This window comes from Spea bombifrons, chromosome 2, assembly GCF_027358695.1.
Source record: "Spea bombifrons isolate aSpeBom1 chromosome 2, aSpeBom1.2.pri, whole genome shotgun sequence".
In the NCBI taxonomy this organism is placed as follows: domain Eukaryota; kingdom Metazoa; phylum Chordata; class Amphibia; order Anura; family Pelobatidae; genus Spea; species Spea bombifrons.
Genome location: NC_071088.1, coordinates 52,410,182 through 52,424,873, shown reverse-complemented (window position 1 = coordinate 52,424,873; position 14,692 = coordinate 52,410,182).

Here is a 14,692-nt window from a genome sequence, read left to right as displayed (position 1 = left end):
ATAGGGTGTGTGTGTGTGTTAAATGGGGGCATAGGGCATTTCTGGAGTGGCGTTAAGGGGGCATTTAATAGAGCACTCTGCCTCCTGAAATGCCTTATACCTCCCTATATGCCACTCTGCCCCATAATATGCCTTTTAACCCCCTAAATGCCAGAGTGGCATATAGGGGTATAAGGCATTTCTGGAGGCAGAATGCTCTATACAATGCCTTTTAACTCCCTTAATGCCACTCTGCCTCCTGGAATGCCTTATACCTCCCTATATGCCACTCTGCCCCATAATATGCATTTTAACCCCCTAAATGCCAGAATGGGATATAGGGGTATAAGGCATCTCTGGAGGCAGAGTGGCACATAGGGGGTCAAAAGGCATACCATGGGGCACAGTGGCATACAGAGGGTTAAAAGGCATATCATGGGCCACAGTGCCATATTGGTGTGGCAAGCCTGGGGGCAGATGTGCGTAACTGGGGGGCAGGTTGGAAAATACAAGGAAATAAAAACAAAAACAAATTTTTTCTCAATCATAGCTTTTATTAAAAAAATAGTTTATATGAATTAACATTTACTGGTAAAACTTTTTTCCTTTGGGATCGTCTTATATTCAGGCTTTTTCTTTTTTTCCTAAGTTAATATTCAGATTTTGGGGGGGTCGTCTTATAATCAGGGTCGTCTTATTATCGAGCAAATACGGTACTTCATTATTAGAAGACTCTGAGGATAAAAAAAAAAATGAAGAAGTGTTTTCACAATTGAAAATGCAACAATGCATACAATCATGTGCTGATCAACAATTAACTTTGATTAAGAAAGAATTACAAATATTTTATGAAGACATCTCAAAAAAGATAACTTCTATTGGAGACCGAATTAGCCTTATAGAAAAGAAGGTTGTAAATATAGACTCTGACATAAATGATACATCTGAAAAGCTGAGAAAATCAGAAGAAAAAATTCTAAAATTAGAATCATATATCACTGCTATGGAAGACACAAATAGACGTAAAAATATCCGAATTCGAGGATTGATAGATCAACCGATTTCGACAGACCCAATGCCTCAACTAAAACTATTGTTCCAAGATATGGGGATTGATAATTTACAAGAAATATCTTTAATAAAAAGAGCTTACAGAGTTACAAAACCTCCACAAATTGCTGCAGAATCTCCACGAGATATAATAGTTCGATTCTCAACAGTACAAGCAAGACAGAATATTCCAAGAAGCAAGATCATATAACACAGAAGATCCCGGATTTAAAAAAGTTATTTTTTTGCAAGATTTATCACAACGTACACGACAACTTCGGTTTCAATATAAATTCATAACACAAAATCTACGTGAGAAACACATAAGATACAAATGGAATCAAGCATCTAATTTAGTAATATTTTATGAAAATCGAGCAATGACATTTAAATCTCCAATAGATGCTCAAAAATGGTGGAACTCTGTTAAGACCTAGTAATTGAGATATTTATTTAAATTTTTCAGGATATTTATATATTTATATTGTCAATTAATTAATATTTATTTCACTAAAAGCACTTTATAACTTTTTGGGATGTGATTAGACCAAAGTGGTGAGATTATGTATGATGTATTTAGATAATATAGATATTTAATATAATGAAATATTTTCAATATAGTGGGAGAATCTGATCAGTTTATATCTTACCTACTGTTCATTTAGCATGGTATAGAATTTGATTTATTGGGAATTATGTAATTTAAGTTAATGAAATTTTTTTTTTTTTTCTTCTTTCGTCGTTTTTAAAAAGTAACATAATGCGCAGTGATTATATTTCTTAATAGAGATATTTTGTCATGGAATCATGATCAAATTGGGTAATTTATTGAATGTAATGCACTTTTGCACTTTAAGAAATATTTCATTAATAACGGATAGTAATATAAATAAATATGTCTCCTTAGGATAATGGGCGGAAAAGATTTATATAAGGCACTTTAGATTTAAGGTAAAGAAATTAAGATATAAGAAATGGTAAATACACGGATCATAGATATAGAATCTGAGCTGGGGATACACAGTTATGTTTAGTTAATTTTATGATTAAATTACACTGATGCACTTTAGGAAAGTTTTATAGAATCATGATGAAACGAAATATAAATCACTGATGATGAAATACGTGGATAACATATTTAAAGAATGTGATCTTTCGATAGGAGTATAAATTATCTGCCCGTATTATTAATCTTAAATTACGCATTACAATTAGATGATGAAATTTATTTTTTTTTGAATAGATAAGGCATATGACATCATCTCGTTAAACAAGATATAAATAAAGATAATAACAAATATAGACATCCCCAGATTAGAAAGCAATCAAGGTGGATTAATATCTCATAATAAAACTTTTATAGGTAATTTGGGATTTTAATAAAGAAATATAGATTGTATTTTTTTTTCTTTCTCTCCTTCTCTTCTTCCTTCTCCTCTTCTACTACTTGTACTTCTAGTTTCTCCTTTTCCTCTAATTACAATTTAAATATGAAATGGCATGTAATAAACTTATATATATAACCCCGAACTCTAGATAGGGACTTCCCTGAATGGTATACCTCATAAAAGTGATAAATCACAAATGAGGTACAGTCTTTTTGGTCCAGGTAGAGGGGATGGACCACACCACCTCTCCCAATTAGTGGAAGTGGTGGATAATGGAAATAGGATTTATCTTTTCTATTTTCCTTTTACATTTTTCTTGTCTTATATTCTATCCTTCTTTTTCTTTTTTCTTATTATTTGGATATTTTTTAAGTGCCGATGGTATAAGTGCGAATTTCTTAAAAAATGGTACGGTTTATCTCTTTAAACACACAAGGGTTGAACAGTCCTCAAAAAAGATCTTTATTATTAAAAATGCTAAAAAAAAGAAAAAATAGATCTATGCTTCGTACAAGAAACGCACTGGTTAAAAACTCCAGAGATCTTTCTTAAAAGTAAACAGATATCTAAAATTATAGTTTCCTCACTCCAACATAAAAAAAAGTGAGGGGTTGCCATAATAATTTCTACCAGTATTAAATTTGAAATCTTATATCAAGATATTGACCCGGAAGCAAGATATATAATTATTGTATGTAAAATAGAAGATCAAGTATATACGTTAATTAATTTATATGCACCAAACACAGGAACTATTAAATTTATAGAAGATTTATTTAGCAAAGCTGAAAAATACATAAAAGGAACTCTCATAATGGCTGGAGACTTTAATGTTATCCCAAATATCGAGATGGATAAGATTATAAGGAAAGATGCGTCACGAGATAAGAGATTAGAAAAATCAGCAAATAGATTAACCAATTTTCTCAAGAAAAATAATCTCTACGATATTTGGAGGGTATTAAATCCAACCTTAAAAGAATATACTCATTTTTCGGCACCTCATGCCTCGTATGCGCGTATAGACCTGCTGATAGGAAACTGCCCTCTAGTTTATAATTTAAAAAAAAATTTAATTAAGGATATTATTTGGTCAGACCATAACGCCGTTATTTGGGAAATTATTAAAATTTCAAAATCAGAAGATAAAAAAAGAGGCCCGGATTTAACTACTTTATATATCAATCTCTATGATCTTAATAAATTAAATGAAGTATCTCCTACAAAATTTAGATCGGGTATGATCTCACAATTAAAAGGAAGAATAAGAGATATTGAATACGATAAAATTGCTAAAAACCTTGAAAAATTAAAACAACGATGGTATATTAATGATAATAGAGTAGATAAAGTATTAACAAATAGACTCAAGAAAAAACAATCTAGAAATCGTATTTACAAAATTACTGAAGGCAATAAGATATATACTACTCCGAAATTGATTGGACAAGCTTTCAATAAACACTATTCAGCCTTATATAATTTGAATAACAACTCAAATTTAGATCAAATTAAAAAATACCTAACAACTATATCAACTCCAAAATTGACAAACGAACAATTGGCCCAACTAAATAAGTCAATAACAGAGTTGGAACTTAAAAAAGTAATATCCAAGATTAAGAACAATAAGAGCCCAGGTCCTGATGGATTTAGTGGTCTCTTTTATAAAAAAGTTTAATGAAGAAATAGGGACTTATTTAACAGCACTCTTCAATTAACTAACTATAGAAGAGAACATGCCTGAAGAATTATTGAGGGCAAATATTATCCCGATACATAAACAAAATAAAAAACCGGAAGAAGTTATTAATTATAGACCTATCTCACTTATCAATGAAGATATGAAAATATTTGCAGGGATACTAGCAGAAAGACTAAAACAGGTTATAACATTTTTAATTCATCAAGATCAGATTGGATTTGTCCCTAATAGAATTATTTATAATAACGCCAGACGAATTATTCATATTATAGAGCTAGCTAACATTGAACAAAGACAAATAGATATAATAGCGTTAGATGCAGAGAAAGCGTTTGATCGCATTAATTGGAATTTCATGTTTTATTCTTTACAAACTTTTGGTTTGGAGGGCAGTTTCCTATCGGCAATTAAAGCTTTATACTCCAACCCTTCGGCTAGAACAGTAAGTCAAGATATCAAATCTGATTGGTTTTACATTAAGAACGGTACCCGACAAGGCTGCCCCTTGTCCCCAATGCTTTACATACTAACAATTGAGATTCTGGCTACCATAATAAGGAATAATGAAATAATAAAGGGCACAGCCTTGACACAAGAGGAATTTAAAATCTGCCTATACGCAGATGATATCTTACTAACATTGGAAAATCCAGGTACTTCCATAAGAGAATTAATGAAAACTATAAATGAGTACGCAGTATTTTTGAACTATAAATTAAATATAGAAAAAACTGAAATCCTTTATTTAAATACTCCATCATACATTAAGCAAACAATCTATGGAGAATATAAGTTTAAAGAGGTGGCACAAGAACTGAATTACTTAGGACTACAACTGACTCCCAATGTACAAAATATAATGGAAAGGAATTTTCTCGCCTGTACCAAGGAGACAAATTATTTATTAAAGAACTGGAAAAATACAATGTACTCATGGGTGGGTAGGATAAATATAATCAATTCATATATCCTCCCTAAATGGTTATATCTTTTCAGACATTTACCTTTAAAAATGCCAACATCCTGGCTCCACATGATTCAGACCTCATTTAATAAATTTATTAATAAAAAGAAAAAATCTAGACTGGGAATGAAACTGCTCGCCCAAAAGCCGGATAGGGGGGGTTATGATAAAACGCGCATACGAGGCATGTATGGTAATTCACATTCATAATATGCAATTAGAAATCAATAAGACACAAACTTGGTATAAGATTGAACAATATTTATTAAGAAATGAAAATTTACATATAATCATGTGGGGCTCTCAATCCAAGTTGAAGAAAAAAAATGAGTTAAGCAACAGTACTATATGTAGTGAGATTATACAAGAGTGGACTAAAATAAAGAGAAACCTCGGTCTAAAAGATAAAATTTTAGATACAGTTAGCTTGGAGGTTATCGAACAGAATTTACAAGATATATTATTAGTAAAATGGAAAGATGCGGGGATCAATAATATAAAAGATATTTTGTTTAACAATTCGAGTAAAAACTTTGCTCAAATTATGCAACAGTTCCAGATACCATCTACTGAGATTTTCTCATACTTAAGAATAAAAAACTTTGTAAGACACTCGCTTTATAAGGCAAATTCAGAACTACATCAAAAATTAGGTCAATTATTTAATGGAAAAGAATGTAAGAAATTAATGTCAAAAATCTTCGAAGTATTAATAATGTTAGACGAAGTGGATACGGGAAAGATCATTATTAGATGGACGAGAGACATGCAAATCCCGATCTCAAAAAAAATGTGGCAAAATGCTATATCCACCACTCATAATTATATCCACTCTGTCTTAATCAGGGAGAATTACTTTAAATGTTTAAATTATTGGTATCTGACTCCCGTTAGATTAAAATCAATGTTCCCTGGGACTTTAGATATATGTTGGAGATGCGTTAAAGAAAAAGGTAATGACACACACATATGGTGGTCATGCAATATAGTCTCTCAGTTTTGGGATGCGATTTTTGATTTACTTACAAAGTTAACTGGAAGCAGAATGATCAAATCCCCTGAAAATGCACTCTTTCATATATTTCCAACAACTTTATGTATGGAAACAAAAATTCTGTTAATTCACTCTATGGCAGCAGCTAAAATGTTAATAGCCAGAAATTGGAAGAGTGACCATAATTTTTCTATGATACAATGTAAAAATCAATTATTATTTCAATTTCAAATGGAAAAAGGATTAGGCTGGCTTGGCCCCTCTCACTACAGAAGAAAACTAATATATGAGGACTGGATCACAAAAATAAACCATATTTTTAATGTATCATAAATAATATACCGTCATTCTTTCTCTTTTTTTTTTCTCTTCTTGCTTTGTATTGGACGATATAATAGAATAGAATCAACAGAAAAGTTGATTGAATTTTTTTTTTTTTTTTCTCTTCTTGCTTTGTATTGGACGATATAATAGAATAGAATCAACAGAAAAGTTGATTGAATATATAATAAGCTTGTGCAATACCCCCGTTCCTTCTTCCTTTCTGTATCCTATTTATTTTTGGAAAAACAAATAAATAAATATTTAATAAAAAAAATAAAAAAAAAAATAATAATAACAAGAATCCAAAACATAAGACAAGCGGGTGGTTGTAGAACAAGCCAAGGTCAGGAGCCAGAACGGGTAGTCATATCCACGTAGTCCAAAAGCAGGCAGGAGTCAGCACCAGAATGGGAGTCAGACAGGCCAGGTCATACACAAGAATCAAACACTGGAAGGAAGCAGGCACTCACAGGTCCAGAACCACGAAAGGGCAACCAGCAACTGAACTAGCTGGTTAATATAGTCACAGCCTGCAGGAAGAGGAGGGGTTAACTTGGACATAAAGTTGGAAGAGGAAGGGGGCGCGGCCTAACAGAGAGCCATGAGGAGGAAAGCCAGTGCAGGTAGGCCGAAACCCTGACAGTCAGCTCTCGCGGACTACATCTCCCACAGTTCTCTGTGGAGAATGAAGGTGGGTGGGAGGCGGTCTGATGTAGAGAACAAAGGTTGTGGGGGGGTCTGATGTGGAGAACAAAGGTGGGTTGGGGGGGTCTGATGTGGAGAATGAAGGTGGGTGGGAGGGGGTCTGATGTGGAGAACAAAGGTTGTGGGGGGGGTCTGATGTGGAGAATGAAGGTGGGTGGGAGGGGGTCTGATGTGGAGAACAAAGGTTGTGGGGGGGTCACTTTTGGTTTAATGTTGACAGCCACAGGTCTGTGCACAATATATGGGCATGTCATGACATGTTTCTGTGCACATGAGTAGTAATATGGCATGGATATTCTGTCTTTTCTAGAGACAGAAAGCCTGCCTACAACTCTTATAATCTGGGCAGTGGTCAGGACAGGTAGAAGCAAGAATGTAACCCTGGAAGTCTATGCAAATTTCGACTGTTGTCAGCCATATATTCAATGAACAGATATTGGAAAGAGCTAATACTTAATTCTCTGTTGTTATTATTTAAGCTCAATAGTTTGCATCTCTTGTTTCCTACAGTCCTCTGAAATGTCCCCTGGGTCCCACTGCCTTTCCTAAAATAATCTCTTTCTATTAATATGTTATATTGATGCATACTGTTGTGTATAGTCTTTTTGCACCAAAAAAACGTCCTCTCCATGTTTAATATGCAGTGTTGGCACTTTGAGGTCTGCAACTTGTTTTGATGCACAAAAATGGGCACTTAGGCCCAAAAACGTTCGCCATCACTGACATAGGCTATAGCACTGTGAGAGCACTTTCAGTTTATACCTCAACACCCCCACTTGCTCTCAAGTTTTTTTTCAATCTTTTTATATATATATATATATATATTACATGACTTACATTCCAAACATATAACTCAAAAACTTTTCTAACTTGAGTTTTGTTGCAGGTTTAGTCTGCTACCATCTTGTCTGTTGCACAATACTCAACAACTGTCTTACCCTCACTGATTACTGATCGAATGAAGCGGTATTTGATATCAATATGTTCGCATCTCTGTCGGCAAACAGAAAGAGCCGTTGAACCTTGATTGTCACCAACATTTTTTCCTGGTACATTGTGATAACCATTGTCCATTCCCTTGAGTAACTGCACAAAGTATAGACTTTCCTGCATGGTTGCAGCCAATGCCATGTATTCAGCATCACATGTGGATAAAGCTACTGTGGACTGTTTCTTTGATTCCCATGCAATCAGTGGATCTTTCTTTGTTAGACTAAAGCAATATCCAGTCGTATTTCTTCTATCGTTCACATCAGAGGTCCAATCAGCATCACTATACGCTTCAAGTTTCAAGTTTTCACTACACCTTCTGTAGCAAAGCTCATAGTCAATAGTACGTTTTAAATACCTCATCACATGCTTAGCTGTGACTAAATGTTTTTCTGTTGGTTCTGATAAGTATTGTGACAGTTTACTGATTACCCAACTTAAAACCGGTCTTGTACAGGTCATTGCAAGCTTCCTACTATCTCTCGATATCTTTTTGTATCTACCAGATCATTGTGATCATTATGGTCCAACTTCTGTTCACATGGTGTTGATCCGGGTTTGCAATCTATCATTCCAAACTTCTCCAGAATCCTTGATATGTATCTCTTTTGGCTCATCAATCATGAGATCATCAACCCATATTAGCAATATTACTCTCTCATGTCCAGATTGTTTGACATATACACAGTGGTCTGCTGGATTTTGTTCAAACCCATTTTCATTGAAATGACCATGCAGCATCTTGTTCCAATGTCTACCTGATTGTTTTAGACCATACAATGACTTGTTCAATTGTAGAACTAGTCTCTCGTTTTTTTTGACTCTCAAATCCCTCTGGCTGTTCCACATAAACCTCAAAATCAGTTGGAGCATGTAGGTAGGCTGTTTTCACATCTATCTGGTGAAGAAGTAAACCATACCATGCTGCCAGTTGCATAAAAATACGTACGGATATAATGTTCGCAGTTGGAGAAAAAATTTCCTTGTAATCAATTCCTTTTACTTGACAATAACCTTTAGCAACATATCTGGCTTTGTATGTTTCTAATCCGTCAACAGGCCCGGACTGGCCGTCGGGCACACCGGGCATTTGCCCGGTGGGCTGGGCCACGGCAGGGCCGCATTGACTTAGGGGCTGATGGAGCTGCAGCTCCAGGCCCCTACCCTACCTACGGCCGCATTAACGCAGGGCATAAGGGGCACCTGCCCCTTAAGCCCGCCGCAACTGCGACCGGGTCCGCCACTCTAAGGGGCCGGGAAGTCCCCACCAAGGCCGGCCTTACAGGTCTGCGGCCGCACAGGGTTCAAATTAAAACATCGGGGTTTTTTTTTTTTAACTTTATTTAACATCCTCCATGTTAAATAAAGTTTTTTTTAACTTTATTTAACATGGAGGATGTTAAATAAAGTTGAAAAAAAAACCCCGATGTTTTAATTTAAACCCTGTGCGGCCGCAGACCCCTAAGGCCGGCCCTGGTAGGGGCTTCCCGCAAAGATGGTACGGGTGGGCTTTAACAATAAATAAATAAATAAATATGGGCTTCTCAGGCTTAAATGCCCTGGCCTATTTTTTGTCCCAGTCCGGGCCTGTCCGTCAACATTATTTTTCACTGCATACACCCATCGTTCCCCCACTGAACTTTTACCTACTGGTAAAGTTGTCAAAGTGAATGTGTCATTTTCTTTCAATGAATCCATTTCCTCTGTCATTAAGCATTAAGCCAATTCAGTGACTGAGGTGAGCTTATAGCTTCTTTAAAGTTTTGTGGTACATCAAACACCTTGTAGCAATAATCAATGTTTGTTAGTATTTGATCATCACATTCCAATTTTGAAACATAGTCCTCCAAATACTGAGGGGTTTTTCTGTCTCTTTTAGGATAACGTGTACTATGGTCATTCCCTGCTTGACCATTGTCCTTGCTCTTCAAAGTTTATTTTTAATCTTTGGTATAGAGGGTGCATAGTTCTCCCTATGGCAGTCCCCTCCAGGAGCCCATGGCACGGAGGCTTCCGTGACAATCATCTTTCGCTTTCCCTCGCTGTCAAGCAAACAAACCTCTGCATCGCCTCTTCTCAGCGCCACACCAGTTGTCTTTTTTCCATCTGCAAGTTCCATTGAATGTTTCTCCGGTTTAAAAGTGTCATCAAAGCTCTTAAATTTTCTGATGTCAGTAATTATATGGGACGTTGCTCCTGTATCAACCATTATTACTTTTCGTTTTAACTCATCCAGTGGGTCATCTCTAGTTTTAAAAGCAAACGAGTGTCTGTTGTCGACGTCATCTGTTGCTTGTCTGACATTGTCTTTCTTTTGCGCCTGCAATTTACATCTTTGTGTGTTTAGCTTTTGCAATAGCTACACCACAGTGAAAAAAATTAAAATATTTTTATTGTTTGAACATGCTCCGGCCCTGTGTCCTTTTTGGTCGCAATTGTAACAAACAATGCTAGGATTATCTCTCTCTTTAAATCTTGGAGTTGTGCTACTCATTTTTAATATATTATCAATAATTGCACTGCTGCTGTATTTTTCAGTATCCTCAAAACTTCTCAATTGTGTTTTAAACTCTGCAAAAGTTACTTTTTCATCACCTTGTGTAATGCGGATGGCAAATAGTTTAAATGATTCAGGCAAACCTTTCAAAATCATTGCAATCAACAGTCCGTCACTTAATGTTTCCCCAGCATTTCTCAGTGCTGTAATGGCTATCTCTGCACGTATAATATAGCCAGTTACACTCTCATTTACAGCCTTCTGTAGAGATGTTAGTCCAGTATATAAACTGATTATGCGTGGCTTTCCTTTACCTGCATAATAGTCTCAATATTCGAAGTGCTTTTCTTCCATCATCAGCTGCTTCTCTCATAACCAGGGACAAACTTTTATCATCTAAAAATGTTATTAATTCATGACGTCAAAACCCTTCTTGCTCATGAAGGTGGATTACACTTTCAAAGTCTTTGCATATCTATCCCATGTAGCCTTGGGTGTCACGCCCTCGGGTTCCGTTGCCGGCGGGCAGAGTTCCACCCGCGGTACACGGAGACCCGATACTGTCACCCCGGGGTCCGGGAGCCGCGGATGCTTCCCCGCTCTCGGCGCACGGATGCCCGAGGCACCGGCACGGATTCCCGCCGGCGATCAATCCATTGACCGCCGGTACGGGAGAAGGAGGAGCACTTTAGGGAACTCCTCAACGAGCAATCTTATGAGGAGTTCCCAGAAAAAGGTACTTACCTCTCCTCCGGTCGTCCGTTGCTCCTCTAGGGGCGCTGCTATGTGGCAAGGCAGAACCCGGGGAATTGATGGACGGCTGGAGGCACGGCCATGACGTCTGTTGTGGTCTTCTTAAGTGTTCCTGCTGCTGTATACCGGTTTTGACCCTTGCATTTCCTGATTACTCTTTGTCATTGTTACGTCGGATCAGGCACCACAGGTGATGGACCCACAATGCAGGAATGGCGAGTAAATCCGATTAACAAGCCGGGATCGAGGCAGGCAGCACAGGAGCGTAGTCAAAAAACAATAGCCAAGGTCGGGACGGGCACCACAGGATCGTAGTCAAAGAACAATAGCCAAGGTCGGGACGGGCAGCGCAGGATCGTAGTCAAAGAACAATAGCCAAGGTCTGGTACACGTAAATAGCAATCAAAAGGCACAAGAGACAAAAACACCCTGAGAACAATGATATGGACTCGTTGATCAGGAAGTTTAAATAGGACCAATGGCGGGAAAGCAGGTACGATGGCAACAAGCCAAAACAAACCCTCCTGCCTGTGGTACCTCCGCGAATGACGCGGAAGCGCCACACAGGCAGGAGAGGAAAGGAGACAGCCACCGTGGACATGCAGCGGCAATCGAACACTCGATCGCCGCCGACATGCCCGCGGCGGCTAACCACAATGTCCTCTCTGCCTGTGCTGCCGTCGCGATCAACGCGGCAGCGCACACAGGCAGGAGAGGAAAGGAGACAGCCACCGTGGACATGCAGCGGCGATCGAACACTCGATCGCCGCCGACATGCCCGCGGCGGCTAACCACAATGTCCTCTCTGCCTGTGCTTCCGCCGCGAGCGACGCGGCGGCGCCACACAGGCAGAAGAGGTACTGGTCGGGTGCCGCGAGCATGTAGCGGTGGATCGTCTTTCCGATCGCCGCTGACATGCTGCGGCAGCCCAATCAGGACTGTCAGTGGCAGGGAGGCGTGCCTGCTCAACACGCACGCCCCCTCGTGTGCGCGCCGCACGCACGGCAACACACGAGGAGGACGGGCGCGAGGAACGCCGAGGGACCCCAGCCGGACAGGTAGGCATGACACAACCCCCCCTCCCAGGAGCGCGCTCTGGGCGCGAAGGACCGGGACGGAGAGGGAAGCGGGCATGGTAACGGGAGACACAGAGAGGCACGTGCACAGCACGGGCAGGAATCCAGGTCCGCTCCTCCGGACCATACCCACGCCAGTCGATCAGATACTGTAAGGAGCCGCGGTGCCAACGGGAGTCGAGCACGCGACGGACGACGTGCTCCTCGTGGCCGCGGACAAGGACAGGGGCAGGAGGACGAAGGGCCACAGAATAGCGGTTACTCACGCAGGGTTTAAGGAGAGACACGTGAAACGAGTTGGGGATACGCATGGAAGGAGGCAGAGCAAGGGACACGGCAACCTCGTTGATACGACGGACGATGCGGAAGGGACCGAGAAATCGGGGACCCAGTGTCTTACTGGGTTGACGAAGCGCGATGTGCCGCGCGGATAGCCATACATAGTCGCCAACCCTGTAGCGGGGAGGCGCAGCACGATGCTTATCAGCAGCAGCCTTGCTGCGGGCTTGGGCCTTGACCAGCTGGTCACTGAGAGCTTTCCAATAGGCACGCATGTCAGCGACCCGTTCCTCGACGGCAGGGATGGTGGCACTGCGAGAGGCGGCAGGAGGTGGCAGGACAATGGGATGGTATCCCAATGCAGCAAAAAACGGCGAACAACGCAAGGATTCATGGACAGCGTTGTTGTAGGACAGTTCGGCCAAGGGTAACAGGGAAGACCAGTTGTCGTGGCGTTCATTGACGTGTAAGCGCAGGTATTGTTTCAAGGTCTGGTTAGTGCGCTCTGTCTGGCCGTTAGATTGCGGGTGATAAGCCGAGGACAGATGTGTCCGGATACCTAACTTGCAGCAAAGGGTTCTCCAGTACCTGGATATAAACTGGGGACCCCTATCCGACACCACGTGGAGTGGCAGACCATGCAGACGAACCACGTCTCTGATGAACACATCCGCCAACTGGGACGCCGTGGGTAGCTTGCGTAGGGCAATGAAGTGAGCCTGTTTAGTGAACCTGTCAACCACAACGAGGATGGTAGTGAACCCTTGAGAGACAGGAAGGTCGACAATGAAGTCCATAGAGATGTGAGTCCATGGGGTTCTTGGGACTGGAAGAGGCAATAGTAAACCAGAAGGCCAGGTGTGCATGGATTTGTGACGAGAACATTGAGGACAGTTGGCAATGAAGGCGCTGACGTCACGTGTTAAGGACGGCCACCAGTACTCGGTCTTGCGGGCTCCAGGATGACCGGCTAGTGGTGGGTTATGACCCCAGTGGAGAACAGCAGCACGAAACTGCTGGGAGACGTAGAGCTGTCCCGAAGGAGGTCGTTGGGACGCTGTGATGTGCGCCTGTTGCATACGAATCCGGTGCATCACGGAAGACGATAAGGAAGAGACGATGCGTGCTTGAGGAATGATGGGTTCATCTTGGGTGAAGTCCCGATTACTGTCGAATTGACGGGAGAGAGCATCTGCTTTGATGTTTTTACTTCCGGGCTGATATGTCATGACGTAATTAAAACGGGTGAAGAACAAGGCCCATCTGGCCTGTCGAGGGTTCAGACGTCGAGCAGATTCTATATATTGTAGAGTCTTGTGGTCAGTCATGACCACAACAGGCAGTTTGGTACCTTCGAGTAGGTAACGCCATTCCTCGAAGGCCAGTTTGACCGCGAGGAGTTCTCTGTTTCCCACGTCATAGTTACGTTCGGCAGATGAGAAGCCCTTGGAAAAGAACGCACAGGGATGGTACTTGGAGGTTGTCGGATTCCGTTGAGAAAGTACAGCCCCCGCACCGGTCTCTGAAGCGTCTACTTCAAGCAGGTATTGCAAAGCAGGATCTGGTCGTTGCAGAACGGGGGCTGAACAGAAGGAATGTTTTAGGCGTTCGAAGGCTTTCACAGCCTCCACAGACCAGTACTTGGGATTAGCCCCTTTTTTTGTAAAGGCGATGATAGGCGCTGCGATGGAAGCATAATTGCGTATGAAGCGCCGATAATAATTGGCGAATCCCAAAAAGCGTTGTACTGCCTTTACAGTATGGGGGATAGGCCAATCGAGGATAGCCTTCAACTTGCTGGGGTCCATTTCGAGGCCGTTAGCGGAGATGATGTACCCGAGGAACAGGAGGCTGTTCTTTTCGAAGTCGCACTTTTCGGCTTTGGCATAGAGACCGTTCTCACGCAGTCTCTGCAGAACTGAACGTAGATGCATACGATGAGTTATGATGTCCGGTGAATATACAAGGATATCGTCGAGATAGACGAC